We start from the raw sequence: 25,977 nt of genomic DNA, 5'->3' as shown, positions 1-25,977 counted from the left end.
ACATAATTCGATTAAGTTTAAATTAATCGGTTGTACTAATTTAAGTGGATTGAACATAAAACAATAAAGTAGTCCCAAAATACACTTTAATAATTGTTTTGTTTCAACAAATTTTAAATAAGTAGATTTAAATTTTCTCAGTGAATTGATTTAAGTCAACTAAAAAAAAAGCTCTGCAGCAAGTTAACTTACGATTTTAAGTTAAGTCAACTTTTTACTTTTTTTTAAAGTAAACTTAACTACTACCTCAATAGCTATTAATAAGCTGCTAATTGAGGGATTACAACAGTGAAAAGTCATAGTTAATGTTGTTAATGGCAAGAAATATACCTTAAAATAAAGTATGAACAAGTTTTCTTTAGGTTTTAAAACCACGAATGAGTTTTTTTAGGTGCGTTTCACTGTAAATAAAAAAAAATAAAGATAAATTAAAAAAAATCTGCATTCGACACAATTCCTTCATGTGGTCCCAACACAAAAAAACATTGTTAACTTTATTGTTTTTTTTTTTTTTTTTTTTTTTTTTTTTTTACAAATTTAAGTGGATTGAACGTAAAACAGTTAAGCTGTCCCAAAAAAAAAAGTTAAGAATTGTGTTGATTCAACTCATTTTACTTAAATAAGTAGTTTAAACAAGCAGCAAAAGTAATTTTTTTTCAATGTACTGTACTTGACTTTATTTAAGTTGAGTCAACTAAAAAAAAAGAAGCTCTGCAGCAGGTTGCCTTACATATTTAAGTTGCGTCAACTTTTTATAACATTGCACCTAAACCATAACTACTACCTCAGTACACTTTAAAACCCAATAAGTTAACTCAAACTGTTTGAGGAAATTGATTGCGGCAAACCATTTAAGGTTTGAATCAAAATGGTTTGAGTACTGTAAATTGAGTCATATGCACCTCAAAACCCAACAGTCAGCATGATCAAATAAAATGAGTGTAGTTAACTCAAAATTGACTGAAAGTTAATTCTACCCATTTGAAAATAGTTTTGAACTCATGAGTTCATTAAATACCTCATTACTTCAACTTAAATGGAGGAAGTTCACAGTACTCATATAGATTAGTTTTTTAACTCATGTTTTGTTGCAGTCGGTTTTCTCAACTGGTTTGAGTTGCCTTAACACATCGGGTTTAACAGTACTCAGTTGGTTTGAGTTCTCTTCATATATTGGATTTTACTGTGCTCAAATTGCTTCTTTTTCTCAAATAGATGAAGTTCACAGTACTCATTAGGATTTGTTTTTGAACTTAAATGGTTTGTTGCAATCGGTTTCCTCTAATGGCTTGAGTTACCTTAACTTTTTGGGTTTTACAGTGTACATATATATACAAACATTTAGGGTTGTCCAAATTAAGTCCAAACAACAATATAACTACTCAAATGGCTTGGTATTAGTGTTAATACAAAATAAATAATTAATTATTTCATAACTCATTAGGTTTGAGTTCTGCTTAACGTTACCAGCTTATGCGTCACCAAAACTCTTTTTCATTTAGTCAAAATAACTCAAATTATTAAGTTAAACTACCTTATTTCATTTTGTGCTTTTCACTGTTAGGTTTTACAGTGTAACTAATAATAAGCAACAAAATAGGAGATTACAATAGTGAAAAGTCATAGTTAATGGTTTGTTAATAGCGAGAAATGTACCTTATAGTATAAACAAATTTTATTTATGTGTTAAAATCACAAATGAGTTTTTATCTTAGCTATACAGTACAAATGAGAATAATCTTAGCTATTATTTGAGTCTTTCTTCACTCACACAAACATTGAGCTCCTGTAAAGAAGCTGAGAGATCACAATGGCTGTCCAATCTGGCCTAAAATGTAAATATCCTTTTAAATTTAAGGACATCTGAATGACCTTTTTTTGTTTTAAAGTACATTATGGAATAACTCCACAATTGTTCTTCCTTGAAATGAACAGGAGCGCTTCAGTTTTGTTTAAACTGGGTGGATCTGCCTTTTTACGGTGTTTCCCGCAGCTTCAGCCTGCAATCAGAAAATGCTAATTTTATGGCCAACTGTATTTTCCGCGATGGCACTCGGAAAGATCAAAGCTATTATGAAATGAACCTAACACAGCAGAGGTGCGAGCGCTTTATTACTCCAGTCGGGACGCAATGTAGACAATCCCTCAAAAGCTGGCGGAGATGAGCGAACACATCCACGCCGCTGTCCCTGATCATTGATTCAATAAGAGTGTTCTGGCTGAGGACATCTTTCTGCTCTCGAAAGCTCCTTATATTCGTCCGCCTGCTAATCTAGCGCTCCATAGATTGAGGTTTAAAGCCTAGTTTATCTCTGTTCAGAATTGGATTACAGGTAGACGCGGACATGGTGGTAAATCTCCAATCTCTGTCCTCTATCTGATAATATCAGCGTTTTAATGGCAAATCTAATTCTGATATGTGATATATGTGTTTGGTGTGGGGCATAAGGAGATTCTGTGATCCTGAAATGTCCTTTGTTTTATTTATTTATTTATTTGTCATGAGGAAACTTTAATGGTAGTACTATTTTTTTATTGTCAGCATTTTTGCTGTTTTTGTATGTTTAATAATTAGAAGTTGTTATTGTGGAAAAATATTTTATACTTTTATTTATTTAAAACAAAAAATCCAAATAATAACGACGATAGTCAGTCTATTATTATTATTATTAATATTATTATTATTATTATTATTATTAATAATATTATTATTATTACTGTTATTATTATTATTATTATAACTGTTATTATTATTATTATTTTATTTTTATTATCAAGATTTTGTTATTTACATTCTGTATCAAACCCTCAGTATTTCAATATTAAGATTTAATAAAATAAAAAGCTAGGATGCTCAGTCTACACTCCCTGACATAAGTTTTGTAGTCGATCCCAGTTATAAGATCAACAAATAATAACTTGACTTCTCGTTGATCATTTGGAAAAGTGGCAGAAGGTAGTTTTTTCTGATGAATTATCTGTTGAAATGCATCCAAATCATCACAAATACTGCAGAAGACCTACTGGAACCCGCATGGACCCAAGATTCTGACAGAAATCAGTCAAGTTTGGTGAAGGAAAAATCATGGTTTGTGGTTATATTCAGTATGGGGACATTAGAGAGATCTGCAGAGTGGATGACAACATCAACAGCCTGAGGTATCAAGACATTTGTGCTCCCCATTACATTACAAACCACAGGAAAGGGCAAATTCTTCAGGATGATAGTGCTCCTTCTCATACTTCAGCCTCCACATCAAAGTTCTTGCAACCAAAGAAGGTCAAGGTGCTCCAGGATTGGCCAGCCCATTCACCAGACATGAACATTATTAAGCATGTCTGGGGTAAGATGAAGGAGGAGGCATTGAAGATGAATCCAAAGAATCTTGATGAGCTCTGGGAGTCCTGCATGAACGCTTTCTTTGCCATTCCAGATGACTTTATTAATACGTTCTTGAGTCATTGCAGAGATGTATGGATGCAGTCGTCCAAGCCCATGGGAGTCATACACAATATTCATTCTTTCTCCACTGCAGCATGACTCAAAAGTTAGAGCTGTACTATTTAAATAATCATTAAAAATCAATCCATGATCATGTTTTATTTTGGTGAAATAAGCATAATCTAGAGGTCTTTGCCTTTCAAATAAGCCACTTCTGATACCAAATGATCAGCTAGAAGTCAAGTTATTATTTGTTGTTCCTAAAACTTAGATAAACAACAAGACTTTTGTCAGATAGTGTATAGCTGTAATTAAAGGTATTAAAGCCATTTGAATCTGTGTTAAATATTTAAGCTTTGTTCATATTTATATGCACAATTAAGTATTAAGTCATATTTTGTTTGCACTTTAATAAATAACTATGCATGCATTGTGTATTATAAACATTATATTAAGACATAATTTAGTTACTGCAAGTTTCACTTACAATATATAATAACATCATTTTCTGTTACATAATTTATAAGCATTTTAAATAACAAAAAAGTTTTGATTTTAAGAGTAAAATATTTAGATTTTAACAATAAAACTGTGCAAAACAGCTATAAATATCATATACAAACAGGTATAATCAAGAAAAATAGTAATATATTGATACAATTTCTAAATATAATTAGCAAAACAAATACTTTGCTAACCCAAAGGAAAAAAAATAACACAAATGTCCCTCTCTTTGTGAGCTAAGAGAGAAAGGCAGAAATGATAGCAGAAACACAACATAATTTAAAACACAACATTTAAATATACGTTTTAAGTATAAAATGTTGTCTGCTCTCAGAACATGTATATATAGTTGATCCTGATCCATTTTGTAGCGTGTAGCTTTAGTCTGCGACTCGTTCACAGTCCCGAGTGCAATGTTTGAGAGCTGACCTGCTCTTTTATGTACATGCAAACTCCTCGCTGTGAGGAGCTCCCAGAGTTAAGAAACTCACTTAGACAGACTTCTGTTCCCTTTATACACCGAATACACCGTCCCAAACGCCCAAACACAGAACACTTAGTACACTGCAAAAAGCGATTTGCTGAAAGAGTACACTCATTGCCGTCATATTACTTAGTAAATTAACCATGTGCACACTTATTACTCATAAACATTTAAGCTACGAAATAAATTCTTTAATTTTTTGAAGTAAAATCCACTTGTCATCTTTTAAGGCAATGGGTTTACTCACTTTTTTAAGTAATCATTTTTTTACAGTACACTCAAAAATTATGTTTGCCGTAAGTTCAAAAGTACATATTTAAAATTAGCTGAAACAACACAATTCTGGAGTTTTTGGGGGCACCACTTAAAGGGCACTTATTTTACCCCCTTTTCAAGATTTAATATAAGTCTTTGGTGTCTCCAGAATGTGTCTGAAAAGTTTCAGCTCAAAACACCCTTCAGATTAATTATTATATCTTTCAGAATATTAGAATTTTCTGCTTTGAACACAATGTAGTTGTTATTGATGTCTGTGCCTTTAATGCTGGTTCTCCCTGCCCATCGTTCCCATGTGCCTGTCAGAGTGTGCCTCAATCTCTGCCTCGGCTGCATCAGATAAACAGCACAGTGACAGACATGAATGAAGCAGATCTCACGTAACGTTTGTAAGAAATACTACAGTAAGAAATTTCCCAATGATTATTTGATGTATTTGTTGTGGAGTTGCAACGATGAGTCACACATGATGTCGTAAACACACACACAGCACGCATTTAACTTTGGGCCGCTATAAGATTCTGACGGTATGATAACCTTGGATAAAAATGTCACGGTTTCACAGTATAGTGATTACTGCTCTAAAGTATATTCTTTTTGTAAAAATCTGAGTAAAAAACTAAAACTTTCTCTTTGAACCCAGTATTTTCACTAAATATATTTAATTTTGAGAAACATTTATAATATTTCGGAACAGTAAACATGTCAGGCTAAATAATTCAAATGAATCATTAAATCATTAAACTACAGAAATGTCCTTAAATCCAAATTACTGGTTAATTTCTGTAATTTACCGTCTGTTATTTTATGGCAAATGTCTTTTTTATGTATATTTTATTTTGAGAAACATGTCTGGCTAAATAATTTAAATTAATAATTGACTTCTGATATCTTCATTGTTTATAAAAACACAGATTTCTTTACAATTTAAAACAGCATCTTTGGATTTCTTTTCTGCTGGAGATACTGTTGTCCTTAAAAAAACAAACAACAAAAAAGTGAATAAAAAATCTTACATTTACCATAGGAACAGTAAAGCAGAACATTTTGATGGTGTAAAACCATGACTTTTCCAAACCGCGGTATACCTTAAAAATAATCATCCCATGCCTATATACAAATAAAGGTAAAAAAAAAAAACTAAAATAATTATAAAAAAGATGTAAGGAAAATGGCATCTATAAGCGTCGGCAACTATATTGTTTAAAAATGTATTATTTTACGGGGTGCCGGAAAAACAACAGTAAAATAACGGCCGTTAAATTACAGACATTTACTGTAAAACAACAGACATTAAATTACTGAAATTTCCTTAAAATCTAAATTCCTGTAAATTTCTGTAATTTAACAGCCATTATTTATATTAAATAATGTATTTTTTACAGTGTATTGTTGACGGTAGACCTAAATGAGTAATGCAAAATATTACAGTACATACATGTGCATTCACACTCCAGATACAGCATGTGCAGTTTGTTCAAAGTACGTACAGTTGAAGTCAGAATTATATGGCCCTCTTTCAATTATTATTATATTTTTTTTATATTTCCCAATAAGTATGTTTGATAATATTTTTTCTTCAGGAGAAAGTCTCATTTTTATTATTTTATTATTATTTAGGTTTTATTTCGACTAGAATAAAAGCAGTTTTTAATTTTTAACCATTTTTGGGACAAAATTATTAGCCCCATTATTTTCGATAGTCTACAGAACAAACCATCATTATACAATAGCTTGCCTAATTACCCCAACCTGCCTAGTTAACCTAGTTAAGCCTTTAAATGTCACTTTAGGCTGTATAGAAGTGTATTGAAGAATATCTAGTCCAATATTATTAACTGTCATCATGGCAAAGATAAAATAAATCACTTATTAGAAATGAGTTATTAAAACTAGTATATGTTAAAATGTGTTTAAAAAAAGGAGGGGCTAATAATTCTGACTTCAACTGTATATAAAATAAGCTGAAACAACATAATTACTGAGTTTTTTTTTGGGACAACTTAATTGTTTCATGGTCAGTCCACTTAAATGTGTAAAAACTAATAAGCTAACTTAATTCCTTCATGTTGACCCAACACAAATCAATTGTGTGTAACCCAGCATATTTCACAGAGCAGCGTAAGAATACACACTTTACAGCTTTTCCTGTTGTTTTCAGAAAACCAAAGTGACAACTTTTTGTGTGAACGCAAAAAAAAGAATCATTAAAAAAAGAGAAAGATGGCGCACGCTCCACAGACAGAGCAAAGCAGGACCTGTATAAAAAAGGCAAGATTTTTCAAACATGGTTGCCATGTTTACAAGTGCCAGAGGGCAAAGCAGGACCTTTATTTCCCTCCTGCTAATTGTTTGATTTCTGTGCCACTTGAGAGTCAAGCGGAGAAAAAGAGAGTGAAAGAATATACAAAAAATAGAAGAGTAAGTGAAGAGAGAGAGAGAGAGAGCAAATTTGCAGAGATCACACATCGCCCCTTCTTCATTTGTCTGTAACATGACGATAGCTTGAGGCATGTTTCTCTCTGGAGCTTTGCAGAAATACCAAGCGGTGAAATCCCCTGTCGCTTGCCTCTCAGCTCACAACAACAACACACAAACACACACACACACACACACACTTTCCATGTGCTGCTTTTGTTCTGATAGCTCCAACACCATAATGCAACCGCGGTGATAACAAAGTACGGTATGAAGTGGAGGTTTTGCTTCATTACATTAAGAAGGGCTCGAGACGGACTCTGGCGCACAGATGCATGATGGGTAGACGGTGGCGCTGGATGCACGGCGTGATCTTTAATCGCCCCATGACACCGAGGCTGTCATCGGTCTGCCTCCGCCGAGATATTGCGGTCTCCTCCTGCGCTGATCTTGCTTTCTGCTACGGCAGGAGTTCCTGTTAGCGAGTTACCGGGCAGAAGACAACACATTTAAGACAATCCACACAGCTGGATGGAGAGACAGGCCATTGAAAAGCTGCAAAAAAATGTGTGCTGGATGGTAAAGAAATAAAAAAAAGGAGATGGCGGTCTCATCGCTTATCGTCTCGCGCTTATTATCATGCAAATAAACGTTAATCAAAAGACAGTTTTTAATCGGATTGCACTTGTTATTGTTCAGTGCTGCCTTTCGATCCCCCAAACAAAAAAAGCTGCCGGTGGGTTTTGGAGAAACTTCAGGCGCTTTTCTGTTCTCTCTCGACGGGTCGCCCCCCCTTCGGCTCACCTCAAGACCTGAACGCTGTCTCTTTAAATTAGCCGGGCGGGAGGGTGGACGCTAATGACAATCAGTGGGTCTCTTGTCTGTTGCCCCCTGACAAGCAGAACCCTATAGGAGATGAAAGGGAATAAATGAACTTTTTCGCCCTGCTAAAACAACATGATGAAGCAGGGTATGGATTGTGGATTAGCGCTCTGTCTTCATTGTTGGAGCATCCACAGTAATTAAAGCAGCAAGAGAAATCAGCGGGGAGTTGGGGATATAGATAAATAAACATATAGTAAATGCACAGCATCAGTCGAGAAACAGTGTTTGGGGAGATACTGTGAATCCTCACTTTGCAAAAGAGACGTGGATTTGTAATTTAAAGCCGTTCAGCTCAGTAGGTCTCTTTGTTTTTTAAGATAGATGATATTTAATATTAACAAAAGTAAAGCTGAAACAAATGTGATATTTATGGGAGTAATCTGTTTTTAATTGCGTAGGTTCAGTCTGATAATAGTAAATTCAGTCTACTATTTTAAGTAAACTGATTATTTATGAAGTATTTTTAGGTTTACTTTTTTGTTGCTCATCTTTTGTACTGTAAACATATTTTAAAATGTACTTAAATTTCTAAAATAACATTTAAAAAATGATTGCATGTGTAAGTTTTTAAACTATTTTCAAACAAAAATTATGAGATTTATTTTAACACTAAAGGCCTGTTCCACTGGAACGTTTTTTTTTTTTTTTGGTGCATTTTTCGTCGACGTTTAATGCTTTGTGACAAAATAAAGAGCCCTAATGTGATTGTGCACACCAACGCGCAAAATGTCAGGCGTAAAAGCATTATTTTTTGAAGAAACACCTCATACTCAATTTGTAATTTAAAGCCAATCAGCTCAGCAGGTCTTTTATTTTTTCGAGAAAGATTATATTTAACAAAAGAAAAGCTGAAGTAAATGAATGTGATATTTATTTGAGTAATCTGTTTTTATTTGTGTAGGTTCAGTCTGATAATAGTAAATTCAGTCTACTAAGTAATCGGATTATGTATGAAATATTTCAGTTTTTCTATTTTGTTTGCCCTTGTGCTCATCTTTTGTACTATAAACATATTTTAGAATATAATTACATTTGTGATATATTATCAAAAACATTCTTACTTATGTGTAAGCATTTTAAACTATCGTGATTTTTTTTTAAACAAAACATTGTGAGATTTATTTTAAGACTGAATTATAAAAAACTGAATGAACTAAAGGAAATTAACAGATGAATAGGATGGTTAAACCTAAATATTACATGATATGCAAGGCGCTATGTAATATAAAAAAAGTAAAAGCTGGTATAGACAAATATAATAATTATGTGAATAATCATATTTCATTATGTGGGTTGTATACATTTAAAATAATTAAATTTTTTACGGCTAAAAATATATATTTTTTACGGCAAAAAAAAAAAAAATCATTGTAATGCTGAAACAGTAATGCAGCTTTAAATATTGTAATCAGGTAACCTTCCCTGATAGACAGACAAACAGATAGACTCATTGACAGATAGACTCATTGACAGATAGACTTATTGACAGATTTATTGACCGATAGACTCATTGACAGATAGACTCATTGACAGATAGACTCATTGACAGATAGACTTATTGACAGATTTATTGACAGATAGACTCATTGACAGATAGACTCATTGACAGATAGACTTATTGACAGATAGATTTATTGACAGATAGACTCATTGACTGATAGACTTATTGACAGATAGATTTATTGACAGATAGACTTATTGACAGATAGATTTATTGACAGATAGACTCATTGACAGATAGACTTATTGACAGATAGATTTATTGACAGATAGACTCATTGACAGATAGACTCATTGACAGATAGACTTATTGACAGATAGATTTATTGACAGATAGACTCATTGACAGATAGACTCATTGACAGATAGACTTATTGACAGATAGATTTATTGACAGATAGACTCATTGACAGATAGACTCATTGACAGATAGACTTATTGACAGATAGATTTATTGACAGATAGACTCATTGACAGATAGACTCATTGACAGATAGACTTATTGACAGATAGATTTATTGACAGATAGACTCATTGACAGATAGACTCATTGACAGATAGACTTATTGACAGATAGATTTATTGACAGATAGACTCATTGACAGATAGACTCATTGACAGATAGACTTATTGACAGATAGATTTATTGACAGATAGACTCATTGACAGATAGACTCATTGACAGATAGACTTATTGACAGATAGATTTATTGACAGATAGACTCATTGACTGATAGACTTATTGACAGAAAGATTTATTGACAGATAGACTTATTGACAGATAGATTTATTGACAGATAGACTCATTGACAGATAGACTTATTGACAGATAGATTTATTGACAGATAGACTCATTGACAGATAGACTTATTGACAGATAGATTTATTGACAGATAGACTCATTGACAGATAGACTCATTGACAGATAGACTTATTGACAGATAGATTTATTGACAGATAGACTCATTGACAGATAGACTCATTGACAGATAGACTTATTGACAGATAGATTTATTGACAGATAGACTCATTGACAGATAGACTCATTGACAGATAGACTTATTGACAGATAGATTTATTGACAGATAGACTCATTGACAGATAGACTCATTGACAGATAGACTCATTGGTGTTCCGGGCTAGAAAGAGGTGTTTTAAGGCACATTGCTGGCATGTTGCTATTTTGAGGAACTAAAATAGACCAGCTGAAAGTCCAGCATCTTAAACGCTTGCACATTGCTTAAAACACGCAGCATGTACAGCAATACACAAATATCTTTAAAAATGAAAAAGAATTAAAGGATTAAAATGAAAAAACAAAACTGCATTCATACCTTCTTCATTTCGGGGAGCTTGTATAATGTTATTATTATTATTATAATTATTTTATAGTTATTATTATTATTATTATTAGTAGTAGTAGTAGTAGTAGTAGTAGTATTTATATGCATATTTATGTTTGTTTTAAAAAAACGTGTTTAGATTTGTCCACCTGTTGGTTTTTGGAGACATGCATCACCAAATGGGGCATAAGAATAGGTCGTTTGTTTGGACATAACTCTAAGTTTTTTGAGCACACTTTATTATTATTGTTCTTTTATTCGTTTGTTGTAAATTAGAACTAGTTTTAGAAATAGTTTTGAAACAACTCTTTGTGCTTAACAAACTAAATTAAATATGTGGGCTAATGGATGTCATTAGTGGAGTGTGTACAACACCGTAGACAATCTCCACGAAAGTAAAGGAGTTAAGTAAAGAATAAGAAAGTAAAAAGTCGGAATGAAGGAGGCTCGTTCTTTATCCTTGTGCTGCAGATGCTCTGCTACTTTTCTTGCTAGTGAAGCGTTCAGTTTTTCCACTTACAAAATGCGATATGTAAATAGCAAATGTGCCACAACTGACTTTTAAAGGGAATGAGAGATAAGAATCTGATTGTTTTAATGCAGGTTATGCTCAAAACACACCCACAACTCATTAAGAGAATAAGCACAACCCTGTTAGACCATACGTCAGTGCGCAGAGCGTATTTTTCCGTCCTTAAAATAGCAAAAGTGAATTTGGACACCTTTTTAATGCTTTTGCACCATGCACTTTAGACTTTGCGCTTTTGTTTCAAAACTATTCCTTAATCATTTTTGTTAATGCAAGAGATGTTGATCTATTTTTCCCAAAACCATATTGCTCATCAACTAAAATGTTTCCATGAAATTTTTAAGACTTTAAGCAAAGAGTTTTTCCAATTTGTTTGAAAACTGGGATAGTATAGAAACCAGTACATAATCTGTAGAGTAGTGTTTATCTCCATATTTAACCTCTCACCGAGCATCAGGACGTGGACCCACTGGGGCTACTGTTTTTTTAACGTTTCAATATTTATGAATAGATCAAAAAAAAAAATTTTATTTGTAGAGAAAACACTTTCAATAATGTGAGTCTGAGTAAATAATGTGGACTTAAAAAATTTATTTATTTTTAGCATGAAATTCAAAGTTTATTCAAAACCATTAGAGGTCAGAGGAAGGTGAACTGTACACAACAGCACTGTTTTGTTATTGCTTGTGTTTGAGAATGTTGTTGACTGCGACTGACTTTAGCCATGTAGCCATGGGTGGAGTGCGCCAGATGCCCCTGCCAGTTTTTGGTGCCTAGGCCCTGTCAGCTGCCAGCAGGCCCCTAATCCTTCCTAATGGGAATTGTCTTTTCAGCGCTAATTTAAACCCTCAAACCACGGGACTGCCTCAACCTGAAAGCGCTCAATCCCAGCAGTTTTCCTTCAGCCCAAAACCCCTCACCCCATTGACTAGCCCGAGCTCCACTCAGGCCTGGGGCCCTCCAATGCCTCTGCTACAACACCACCTTTCTGTCATTCCACATGCTGATTGTATTAATCTTATCTCTGTTTAATTACATTTTTCAGGACTCTTGCCGTCTGCCATCTTTGCTCGCAGTGGGAGTCACTGAGGGGCCCTCATTTCACATGCCATCTCATTTGGGTTCAAAAATCCCTGACGCAAGACACCCGGCCTCACTGCTGAAAAGGTGATTTATTAAATGTGTGAAGTTAAACCCACTAGTTTCACGTTTACAACCAAAATGTTTTGAATTGGGAACTACATATTATACATACAGTATATATCACATATACAGTTAAAGTCAGAATTATTAGTCCCCTTTGAATTGTTTTGTTATTTTCTATGTATTTTTTAAATGATGTTTAACAGAGCAAGGAAATTTTCACGGTATGTCTGATAATATTTTTTCTTCTGGAGAAAGTCTTATTTGTTTTATTTTGGCTAGAATAAAAGCAGTTTTTAATTTTTTAAACACCATTTTATGGAAAAAAAATTATTAGCCCTTTTAAGCTACATTTTTCCTCGATTGTCTACAGAACACACCAATGTTATACAATGACTTGCCTAATAACCCTAACCTGCCGAATTAATCTAATTAACCTAGTTAAGCCTTTAAATGTAACTTAAAGCTGTAAAGAAGTGTCTTGAAAAAAATCTAGTACAATATTATTTACTGTCATCATGGCAAAGATAAAATACATCAGTTATTAGAAATGAGTTAATAAACTGTTATGTTTAAAAATGTGTTGAAAAAAATCTTCTCTCCATTAATCAGAAATTGGGGAATAAATAAACAAGTGGTTTAATAACTAAGGGGGGCTGATTATTCTGACTTCAACTGTATGTATGTATGTATGTATGTATATATATATATATATATATATATATATATATATATATATATATATATATATATATATATATATATATATATATATATATATATATATATATACATACATATATATATATATATATATATATATATATATATATACATACATACATACATACAGTTGAAGTCAGAATAATCAGCTATATATATAGTGCAATGTGGCTGTATAATGGCTCTGGTGGAAATACAGCCACATCGCACTGCTACTTGTGTGATATTGTGTTTATACAACAATAATCACGATTATTTTGGTCATAATTGTAATCACAATTATTCAAAATGATTACAGTTTAAGTCATAATTATTCGCCCTCCTGTGTATTTTTTTTTATAAATATTTTCCAAATGGTGTTTAACAGAGGAATTTTTCACCGTATTTCCTATGATATTCAAAATAAGTTTTTAAAATAAGTGTCGCACGCACAATGTAAGTGTAATTACAAGCTTAGATGAACTTAAAGGGAAACAATTATCATTGTATTATTATCTTTAGAAAAGATTGTGGCCAATCAAACATGCATATGCATATTAATAATCCCGTGTATTTGAGTTTTGTTCTGATTGGCCCATTAAACGCCAAGATCTTATACTCATGGGATTTACTTGAGTAGGAGGAGACAATGGTGTTTGAGGCTACCAGTATGCCATTTTCATACTAAGCTCTTATTATCTAGCTATTTATTTAGCTTCTCTATGGCAACTTTAGGAAAACATGCTACTACCATTTTTGACCAGTTCATTGTCAGAACTCTTTTAAAAACACAAAGCTTCTTATTAAAAAAATACCATGGTTTCCTCAGGAACTGTATTACGCGAACAAAACATACTCCAAAATGCAGTAATGACTTGTGGACCTCTAATGTACAACCTGTATACAGTTGAGAGAGAGAAAAAAAATGACACTGATAAACAAGGCGACACTTGAGTGCTCTTGAATCTTTCATTTGAAGACGCAAAGGCAGATTCTCTGCAGAAAAGACAGGTGGGTTTAATTGCGTGATGTCTAATTTGGGCCTGTTAGAGGAGCATGTGTGTGTGTATGTATGCATGAGTGTGTGTGTAGTCCAGATTAACACGAGCAGCATAACAGGTGTGCCAGTGATTTACGCTCAGCCTAATTAACCCATTCCACCAAGGAGAGAGTGGGGAAAAATCACATGATTACCATGCAATCAGAAATAGTCTATTTTTCCCCATCTTGCTCTTTTTGAGCAAATAAACAACCCACGGCAGCTGATCGGGTGCTGGAGAATGTTGGTGATTGCAATGTCTGTAATACTTTATGCTAGGAACGGTGCTCTGGCATGAGGCAGAGGGTTACTTTTAACATTTATGTGGGTTAAACTTACTAATTACTTGTTGAAACAATAATTGTAGTCAAATTTAAATATCATAATATAACGGAATGTAATTTATTTCAAATATGTTGGCTTTAGAAAGCTAAAATACTTATGCTATTTAACCCTTTTAAAGAGCCCCTATTATACATTGAAAAGGTCATATTTTGGTTTTGGGTGTCTCCAACAACAGACTGATATGCATTCAAGGTCAAAAAACACTTTCATTGTCTTATAATATGCATTTATTCTTACCTAATTATACCAACGACTCCCCTATTCGTTCAGCTAATTAATTTGTTCCCAAACTCCTCCTTAGCATGAGGCTAAGCTTCGCTGATTGGACCGATGACCCAGTCTGTTGTGATTGGTCGGCTTCGTTCAGTGCGAGATGTAGAGAAACGCCCACAACGGCTTATTAACAATTTTGAAGCAGTCAGAGTGCAGAGTGTATGTGTGAGCCCAGTGCAGGAGTGCATTAAAGCAATGCAGTTTAACACCAGCATATTGCTCTATTCTTGACGCACATTCAGTATTAATCCACACAGTGGCAAAAGCTGAACTATTTTGAAACTCGACCGCTGCACATGTATACAGTAGGAACAGCTGACGGTGGCCATAGCAAAGACAAAAGGCAGTGGGATGCAAGCTCACAAACGCATTTAAAATCTACAAGCATAGCAGCACGCGTCCTGTTTTCAACATGGTTTTAGATGCAATGTGAAAATATAAAGTGTTCACCAGATACAGTACAAGTGGTTAAAAGTAACTAAACTAAATTAAATACATGTTGCAAGCTAGAGAAAACAAGAAGGCAACCATTTTAACCATGCTTACTTACACTTGTAAATGGAGGTAAAAACTGATCCATAACCTGTGTACTGTACAGTTCCTGTCGAGCTTTGACAAAGTCTCATCTTGTTCTACTTTGTTCACTGATATCAGTTTTTCTCCAGCATTGGTTCTAATCACCAGACATTCATTCATTTTCAGGATTTTAACCATATAAATGGTGGTTAGTTTACAAAATGGCCCAGGTGTTTTTATATAAAAATATTTAAAAAATATTAGTTAATTTATTAGTCACTAAATATTAAGCAGATTATTGTTGTTTTTAATTTTGTTAATTATAATCTTAGATAAACAACACTATTCATTTTTATCATTAATATACTTATCTAGGTTTAGAAAATACACAAACAAAAAATTTACTTGCACCCAGTTGGACTCAATTTTGCCTTCAGAACTGCCTTAATCCTTCGTGGCATAGATTCAACAAGGTACTGATAATATTTCTCAGAGATTTTGGTCCATTTTGACATTTTAGCATCACAAAGTTGCTGCAGATTTGTCGGCTGCACATCCATGATGCAAACCTTCTGTTCCACCACATCCTAAATGTGCTCTATTAGATTGAGATCTGGTGACTGTAGAGGCCCTTTGATTACAGTGAACTCATTGTCATGTACAAGAAACCAGTCTGAGACGCTTTATGACATGGCGCGTTATCCTGCTGGAAGTAGCCATCAGAAGAAGGGTACACTGTGGTCATAAAGGGATGGACATGGTCAGCAACAATACGATGCTCAATTGGTACTAATGGTCTCAAAGTGTGCCAAGAAAATATCCCCCACACCATTACACCACCACCAACAACCTAAACCAATAATATAAGGGAGGATGGATCCATGCTTTCATGTTGTTGATGCCAAAATCTGACCCTACCATCCGAATGTTGCAGCAGAAATCGAGAATCATCTGACCAGGCAACGTTTTTCTAATCTTCTATTGTCCAATTTTGGTGAGCCTGTGTGAATTGTAGCCTCAGTTTCCTGTTTTTAGCTGACAGGAGTGGCATGTGGTGTGGTCTTCTGCTGCTGTAGGCCATCCGCCTCAAGGTTGGATGCGTTCAGGGATGCTCTTCTGCATACCTCAGTTGTAACGAGTGGTTATTTGTATGATGCGAGTCTTCAAGTAATTACTAGTCAAGTTTGTTCTACTTATAATTACACTGTTAGTTCATTCATTGAGTTGCTTTTTGCTTCTTTGTAATTATCTGTAAAATTTGCCATAAATGTCTGAGCAGAATTGTCTTTGCAACATTTTTTTAACAGTCAATACAGTCAGCTTTTTTTGTATCCTAATCATGTAACACTTTTCCGAGTGACTCAACAAGCCTAATGCATGCCATGATGCACCAAAAAGTAAATAACACCGCTAACAGCTTCAGCGCACGCACTGATAGGAGCAAACCTGAAATTACACTTCATAATCATAACCATTGTCAGAGGTGTAGCAGCACAGGAAGTGTGAAGACGTCAAATTCCCCTGCCACTCAATTGTCAGACACGGTGAATTGGGCTCGTGATGCGCGCTTAATGTGCTGAAAAACTAATATAAAGGTGCTAAGAATACCACGAGCAAATATTTACATGCGCATAAAGGCAGCGCAAGACATCCCTAATGGTGTTGATGTTTGCTTTGAAGCCCCCTGTAAATTTCAGCCAAGCAAAATGGCCAAGGGTGTCCTGTTATGCATATTTTGATTTATTTGATTTATTTATTTATTTTTCCAGAGATCACACCTCACCTCCCTATTGGCATCCATGAAATCACCTGACAGACAGACGGAGAGCGAAGTCTCAATGGACGACGGGCTCATGTAATGGGAACCAGGTAAGAGTGTGTGGCACGTTGATTACAACTGCGCGCGTTTGAGGTTCAGAAGGTGTACGGCGGTGAAAAGGAGGCCAGCAGGCCACCGTCCAAATTACACAGGATTTCATGCACTTGTTCAAATCTGTGCTTCAAGTGGAGCTGTGAAATAAGTGTGCTGCTAGCCGGGCACATTTGAATAATTTGTCAAGGGATGGCAGAGATATCCTTTTGAAGGCGAGGTGATGGGATAGTGTGCACTAGACAGAGGCCGAGGGGGGTCGACAAGAGGACATGGCAAGGGCCCGACAGCTTCAAAGTTCTTTTTGCGATACCAGAGGAAGAATCAGATTTTTTTAGGGTTTTTTTGTACAGTGTCTAGATTTTATGCTGTAATACAAGTGGTGTATGTGCATGTGAGACATGCATAATGGATGCTAACACATAAAGGGTAACTGGATAGAAGAGCTTAAAATGATCTGATTGCTAAATGTAGCAAAAAATGCTATGCAAACTTACCTGATAGGAACCTAAGACAGCAAGAAGATTAAACGGAGAGCAAATGGGTATAGTCAAGTCGACTTGAAATCAGAGTTGACTGAGTTTACACTCTAAATGAGATATATATATATATGTATGTGTGTGTGTGTGTGTGTGTGTGTGTGTATGTACTGTATACACACACACACACACACACACACACACACACACACACACACACATATATATATATATATATATATATATATATATATATATATATATATATATATATATGTGTGTGTGTGTGTGTATATATGTTTAACATAACATATATATATATATATATATATATATATATATATATATATATATATATATATATATATATATATGTTTTTAGTGGATAAAATTTAATTATTTCTAAATAAATCCACAGCAAGGATATACCAGTAGCACTGAAATGGAGGGGAGCAACACATCTTTACATATATCTAAATGTCAGTAGTGTGGACAGGGTGTCGTCTATACATTCATTACTGTAATGTTATTTAAAGCTTGATTTTACTCTACTTGGTTTTCAGCTCAGAAGACCTCACAAATAATTGTTTATAAGTCTAAACGTTATAACTGTTCTTTTTAGACTTTGATCCAAATTGTACCGTTTTGGTGACTGTCACTTTAAATTTAAATGAAATTGTGCTCCCCGCCCTATTTTCAAAAGAAGGCGAAGCTACAAACGCCTATGCTTCAGCATAGAGACAACTGTATTGTTTTTAAAAACTTTGAAATGTGTTTAAAAAGTTTGTGTTCACAGACCCCCCCCCAAATTGACCTTATTGTGTAAAAGAGTTGCCAAAACACATAAAGGTTTTCAGTTATTAGACAATAATGGTGTCATGTAAATGCCCCTAAGTCTCCTAAAAGAGCAACCTTCGCACAATAGCACTTTCTTGGTAATTATCTAAGGTCGCCTGAGAATTGCACTATCATCTCCTTTCTCCTCCGTTTGTTTTCTTTCTTTCCCTCTGAATGGCGTTCCGGAAACCGTGTGTGTTTTCACTGGAGAGCTGAAGACGAGCCCGCCACGTGTGTGACAGTACAAGAGAGCTCCCATAATGCCCCCCTTCAGCCGAAGATGGCTGAAAAAAGGATTAACTAATTCAATTAACAAACCAAAGTACTTTATAACTGTTAATTACGTGCCTCCCCTAACTGCTGTAAGGCCACCGCTTTCCTTTGTGTGGAGAAAAGCTCATCTGTCCTAATTGACCTCTGGGGAGCGTTCAGGGGGAGCAAACATCTTACGCAATCCCACAGCTTGTATAAACAAACTGACAATTCACTTTGGTGTGGAGTGACACCCTGTGTAACTGTGACACAAACTCAAATGACCCTGAATGTGTCCCTGGAGAATAGACCTCCCTTTCTCTCTCTCTGTCTCTCGCTCTCTCTCGCTCTTTTAAGAGGACGAGCTGAGTTAAGGGTACAACAGACGCTTTGGGGCGATTGCATGTTTTTTTGTTAATTGCGAAAGGAAGATTCTCTCACATTGCTGACACATCTTGTTTAGCAGCAATAAAGGAACAGGAATATTATTATTTTTTTATTATTTTTATTTTTTTTGCTAGTTTGTTTGTTTCCAGTTTAGCCTAATTCATTTGCAATTTAAAGTATCAAGTTGCTTAAGCAGCCAAATTTTTATTTGCTTAGCCAACAAACAGCTTAGTACAAATGCTGAAATCCCATATTACCATAACATAAATTATAGCAAATAAATACAGCTTAAAGCTTATCATACATACCATATACCCTAGGGGTGTGAATAATTTTGGGCTTGACTATATATTTATATATGTAGTATTTTTAAAACATTTCTCACAGCATGTGATGTTTAATTTAGCTCTTATTTGGCATATATATATATATATATATATATATATATATATATATATATATATATATATATATATATATATATATATATATATATATATATATATATATATATATATATATATAATATTTTTATTTAGTTTTAAAACTCATATTAAATGCAGTTTATAAAAGTTTATACATTTCTTTATATGAATAAATTTGTATGAATTAGTCACCAAACTGAAAAAGTGTAAAATAGTTACGTTTCCTTGTGAGATCAGGCTGGCAGTTCCTATAGTTCACTTGTTTGTTTGATATCTAATGCAATGGCATTCAGCCAGTTTTAAGTGTGACTTAAGTGTCTCAAACACCTCTTTAGGTTTCATGGGTAACTAACTGACTCTTTCAGACACTGCAGTCTCGAGCGTGATAATTGTTGGCAATATAAAAGCTGTGTGTTTTCTGCACACAATGGAGGGAGGGTATGTCTAATTTGAAGACTTGACCATATCCTGCACTCTTTTTTCCATCCCCAAACCCATTACAAATCTCTGATCTAGACGAAACCACTGGTCATCCAGCCTCATTTCCTTCTTTTCCCAGTCATCATTTAACCCTCTTCGTCTTGGAGATCTCTCCATCTGTAATGACGGTGGGTTTGGTTGCATGGCTGCTTTTTAAAAATCATACATTTATTCATATGAATGAATTTGTATGAATTAGCCTCTAAACTGACAAAATCGTAAAAGGGTTCCTCGTGAGATCAGGCTGGCAGTTCCTAAAGTACACTTGTTTGTTTGATATCTAATGCAATGGCATTCAGCCAGTTTTAAGTGGGACTTAAGAGTCTCAAACACCTCTCTAGGTTTCATGGGTAACTAACCGACTCTTTCAGACACTGCAGTCTCGAGCGTGATAATTGTTTTACTGGCTGTTTTTGCAGTAAATAAATGTAAAGTTGCGGCAAAGTCTAACAGTGTAGCTGCAACGCTATCTCACGCCAATTCGTAACTTTTTGATTCAGTGGCTAATTCTTATGCTCATCTCCCAATGGTGGTGTATGGGTGGGGTTTGATGCCATGGCTGATTTTTAAAAATCGTACATTAGATTATACGAATAAATTTATACGAATTAGCCACCAAACTGACAAAATGTAAAATAGTTACCTTTCCTCGTGAGATCCGGCTGGCAGTTCCTATAGTTTACTTGTTTGTTTGATATCTAATGCAGTGGCATTCAGCCAGTTTTAAGTGTGACTTAAGAGTTTCAAACACCTCTTTAGGTTTCATGGGTAACTAACCGACTCTTTTAGACACTGCAGTCTCGAGCGTGATAATTGTTGGCAATATAAAAGCAGTGTGTTTTCTGCACACAATGGAGGGAGGGCATATCTAATTTGAAGACTTGACCATATCCTGCACTCTTTTTTCCATCCCCAAACCCATTACGAATCTCTGATCTTGAAGACACCACTGGTCATCCAGCCTCATTCCCTTCTTTTCCCAGTCATCGTTTAACCCTCTTCGTCTTGGAGATCTCTCCATCTGTAATGACGGTGGGTTTGGTTCCATGGCTGCTTTTTAAAAATCATACATTTATTTATATGAATGAATTTGTATGAATTAGCCTCTAAACTGACAAAAACGTAAAATGGTTCCTCGTGAGATCAGGCTGGCAGTTCCTATAGTTCACTTGTTTGTTTGATATCTAATGCAATGGCATTCAGCCAGTTTTAAGTGGGACTTAAGAGTCTCAAACACCTCTCTAGGTTTAATGCGTGACTAACCGACTCTTTCAGACACTGCAGTCTCGAGCGTGATAATTGTTTTACTGGCTGTTTTTGCAGTAAATAGATGTAAAGTTGCGGCAAAGTCTAACAGTGTAGCTCCAACGCTATCTCACGCCAATTCGTAACTTTTTGATTTAGTGGTTAATTCCTATGCTCATCTCGCAATGGTGGTTGGGTGTATTGGTGGGGTTTGATGCCACGGCTGATTTTTAAAAATTGTACATTAGATTATACGAATAAATTTATACGAATTAGCCACCAAACTGACAAAATGTAAAATAGTTACCTTTCCTCGTGAGATCAGGCTGGCAGTTCCTATAGTTCACTTGTTTGATATCTAATGCAATGGCATTCAGCCAGTTTTAAGTGGGACTTAAGTGTCTCAAACACCTCTTTAGGTTTCATGGGTAACTAACTGACTCTTTCAGATACTGCAGTCTCGAGCGTGATAATTGTTGGCAACATAAAAGCAGTGTGTTTTCTGCACACAATGGAGGGAGGGCATATCTAATTTGAAGACTTGACCATATCCTGCACTCTATTTTCCAAACCCATTACAAATCTCTGATCTAGACGAAACCACTGGTCATCCAGCCTCATTCCCTTCTTTTCCCAGTCATCGTTTAACCCTCTTCGTCTTGGAGATCTCTCCATCTGTATTGACGGTGGGTTTGGTTCCATGGCTGCTTTTTAAAAATCATACATTTATTTATATGAATTAATTTGTATGAATTAGCCTCTAAACTGACAAAATCGTAAAATGTTTCCTCGTGAGATCAGGCTGGCAGTTCCTATAGTTCACTTGTTTGTTTGATATCTAATGCAGTGGCATTCAGCCAGTTTTAAGTGTGACTTAAGAGTTTCAAACACCTCTTCAGGTTTCATGGGTAACTAACCGACTCTTTCAGACACTGCAGTTTCGAGCGTGATAATTGTTGGCAACATAAAAGCAGTGTGTTTTCTGCACACAATGGAGGGAGGGCGTATCTAATTTGAAGACTTGACCATATCCTGCACTCTTTTTTCCATCCCCAAACCCATTACGAATCTCTGATCTTGAAGACACCACTGGTCATCCAGCCATAGCACAGCCCCTTCTATTCCAAGTCATCATTTAACCCTCTTCGTCCGGGAGATCTCTCCATCTCTAATGACCTCCCATCCATCAGCTGGCAATTACAACATCTGTGGCTGACGGCGTCTTCGCTTCACACTGCAATCCCCCTTTAAAACTGAAAGGATGGACACACACACATTGGTTATTGTGAAGCCAAATGCGGCAGCCTCACAAAAACAGACAGGCATGTTGACAGCAAACACAAACATGGCTAAACAAATGGTTCACGCCTACCTCTTTAGATTTCCATTCCAATGCACTTGGCCACTCTGAGAAAGTTCTCCATGTTCAATGAGCGGAGAGGACCCTACCAGCTGCCATCGGCCCTCTCCGCTACAAAGAAGAGCTTTCAGGGACGAACAATGAGAAGCTCACCCCCTTTCATCCTCTTAAGATCTGCTCCGGCGTATATTAACTCCAAAGGCAGATCAATCCCTGACAAACATCTTAAAAAAAGACCATTGGCCTTTTTTGATTAACGACTTGTGCCGGGGCGCTTTCAGACGCGCACTTTGCATCTTAATATTACAATGCTTGTCATATGAGTGCGTTGGGATGTTGCTTGAGAACTCGTCTTTTCAGGACGCAACAGATAATCGGGCCGGTTTCAGGTGGTTATATGCGCTGATAATATTTTTTTTTGGTCAATCTCGTGGTGGGATGACAGTGTGGGACCGTGCCTCTCTTTTTCTCGTCCCTTTAAGAAGAGCGGCGGATAGATGGCATGACATCACGGGCAAAGCCGGGAACACAATGCAAAGGTCAGGCTGCCCATTGATCTGGGGGCCCCTGATAGAAAACCTGCACATTATGGGCTCTCTCCTCACACACTGCGCCATAGAAACAACCCACAAACCCAGCCTTGTTGTCTCCCCATTCAGCGGCGGCAATCAGCGGATTTACACTTTGATGTGTGGCTGAGAAATAAAACCCTTTGGAGTAGTGACCTTTATCGACGAATGGATTAAAATCCATAGCTGTCTTTCTCTCCCCCCTTACACTACTACATATCACGGGTACAGTCTTTTCCCTTAAAGCTGAATGTTTTCCTTTCAAGGCTTTTCTTTCACACTTTTTTCCAGCTTCTGGCTTTTGTGCAGCAGAGCTAAAGTGAAGGATTGGTAATTCTTTTTTTTTTCTTTAAGAAAAGATGACAATGACGCAACAGAGCGTTGGCGTCAGTCATTCCCAAATGTCTGAGAGATTAAAAACAACGATGCCAAAGTCATAATATCAATGGGATCTCATTAGTATTCTGCTCTCACATTATTGGTACATACTGCAGGTCTATATAAATTCTTGCATTCATTACATATCAGGGTCATGCTCATATCAGAGTCAAGGTGAAAAGGTTTTTCAAGCGTTATAAATAATAGCGTGGTACAGCTTTTTAGTTAGATTTGACATGCAATGGAATATGTATTCATTTATTCATTCATTCATTTGTGCATTCATTTGGTTATTTATTAACTCGTGCATTCATTCGTTCTTTCATCCGTGCATTCATTCATTCCTTCATCCGTGCATTAATTCATTCATGCATTCATTCATTCCCTCATTCATTCATTCATTCATTCATTCATTCATTCATTCATTCATTCATTCATTTGGGCTTTCATTCATGCATTCATTTATTCATACTGTCTTTTGCGCATTCAATCATGCATGCATTCATTCAATCTTTCATTTGTGTAATCATTCATTCATTCATGCATTAACTCATTCATTTATTCACTCATTCATTTGTGCATTCATTCATTCATTCATTCATTCATTCATGCATTATTTCAATCATTCATTCGTGCATTTATTCATTCATTAAATCATGCATTCATTCATTCGTTCATTCATTCCTTTATTCATTTGTGCATTCATTGGGTAATTTGCGCATTAATTTATTTATTCATTCATTCATTCATTCATTTATTAATTGATTAATTCATGCATTAATTCATTAATTCATTAATTCATTCATGCATTCATTCATGCAGTAGTGCATTCGTTAATTCATCAGTTCATTCATTCATTAGTGCATCAGTTGTTTTGTGCATTCATTCAATCATTCATTCGTGCATTCATTAATTCATAGGACCATTGTAAAAAAAAAAAATTACCAGGAGTTAGCAAGATGGTCGCTGGTTTGCGTCCTGGCTGGGTCAGTTGACATTTGTTTTGTGGAGTTTGCATGTTCTCCCCGTGTTTGTGTGGTTTTCCTCCAGGTGCTCTACTTTCCCCCACAGTCCAAACACAAGCGCTATAGGTGAATTGAATAAATTAAATAGTTACTAAATAAATTAAATAATAAACTAAACTAAGTAATTCCTAGTACTGGGTTGCAGCTGGAAGGGCATCTGATGTGTAAAACGCATGCTGGATAAGTTGGTGGTTCATTCGGCTGTGGCGACCCCTGATGAATAAAGGGACTATACTGAAGGAAAATGAATGATTATTATCATTATCATCATCATCATCATCATCGTTATTATTAATAATATCTTTATTTTATTTTATTTTTTAATATTTTATGACTTATCTCTTCTTGCTACTAGTATTATTGTTTTAGACAAGACATCCCTGAAAAGAAGGGCAAACACAATTTTTTCTGTATTTTGTACAATGGTATTTCAAATTCTGATTCTGACATATTTTAATATTTTGACCAAACTTATTTTAAATATTAAAGTAAACACTTTACTTGCATTTAATATTCAATTAAAAAACATTAAACTTATACAGGGACCAAACTTTGAGGTCTCCCCTTTAAAAGAATGCTTTAAGGTTTGACAAATGTTACAAAAAAATGTATAATTTTTCAATTTTAAGACATTTTTTGTTGAATCAAATAAACTTTTCTAGTCATCTTAAGTTAAATCAGTCAAACTGATAAAAAAATCATAAACTTTAATAATTAGAGTTTTTATTTAAAAAATGCATCATTTATACATTACAAACTGCTTCTATACACTGAAAAAAAATATTTAAAGAAGATTCCTTGGATTTACTAAATTTTTGTAAGTTAAATAGTTGTAATCAATTTATTTGGGCTGAATTAAAACAAACAAATTAAGTTGAACATTACTAAATTTATTTTTTTTGTTAAATTCAACCCATATAAATTGTTTGCAATAAATTGTTTGCAAGTATTCTACACTTTTTTCAGTGTAATATAAACTGATTAAAAAGAGAACTGAATCCACATTTTAAGCCAGTCACTTTTGCGAAACAGTTTTTCAAAAAGTTGTGAGAGGATTCACACACATCCTAGTAAGTTGCAAGAAGCTCTATAAGGGTTTACGGCGATAGTTTGACATTATGCATAATGATGTGTTGAAATGATATGTTTCGGTGTCTATCATAAGTACACTTTACATATGAATGAATACAAAACACAAATGATAACGCTGTGGAAAACGATGGAAAGATATTCCAAAGTACAAAAACAGCAACCGAAGAACAATTCCCACC

At 34.9% G+C, this 25,977-nt stretch overlaps 1 long non-coding RNA gene across 11 annotated transcripts in view; it reads left to right on the top strand.

Annotated features, from left to right (window-relative positions):
- Positions 1 to 25,977, top strand: part of LOC137489281 (uncharacterized) — a 602,555-nt gene that overhangs the window by 496,548 nt on the left and 80,030 nt on the right. For 9 of the 11 annotated variants that reach the window (XR_015524713.1, XR_015524716.1, XR_015524720.1 and 6 more), the window contains 2 exons: positions 12,427 to 12,548; positions 17,169 to 17,268. This is a non-coding gene — a long non-coding RNA (uncharacterized LOC137489281). The remainder of the gene's footprint in view (positions 1 to 12,426; positions 12,549 to 17,168; positions 17,269 to 25,977) is intronic. The other 2 variants (XR_015524719.1, XR_015524714.1) reach the window with 1 other exon arrangement.

This window comes from Danio rerio, chromosome 24 (genome assembly GCF_052040795.2).
Source record: "Danio rerio strain M-AB ecotype USA chromosome 24, GRCz13ab, whole genome shotgun sequence".
Lineage (NCBI taxonomy): Eukaryota > Metazoa > Chordata > Actinopteri > Cypriniformes > Danionidae > Danio > Danio rerio.
The sequence above is the reverse complement of the archived record's forward strand: the minus strand, read 5'-3'. Positions and strand labels throughout refer to the sequence as shown.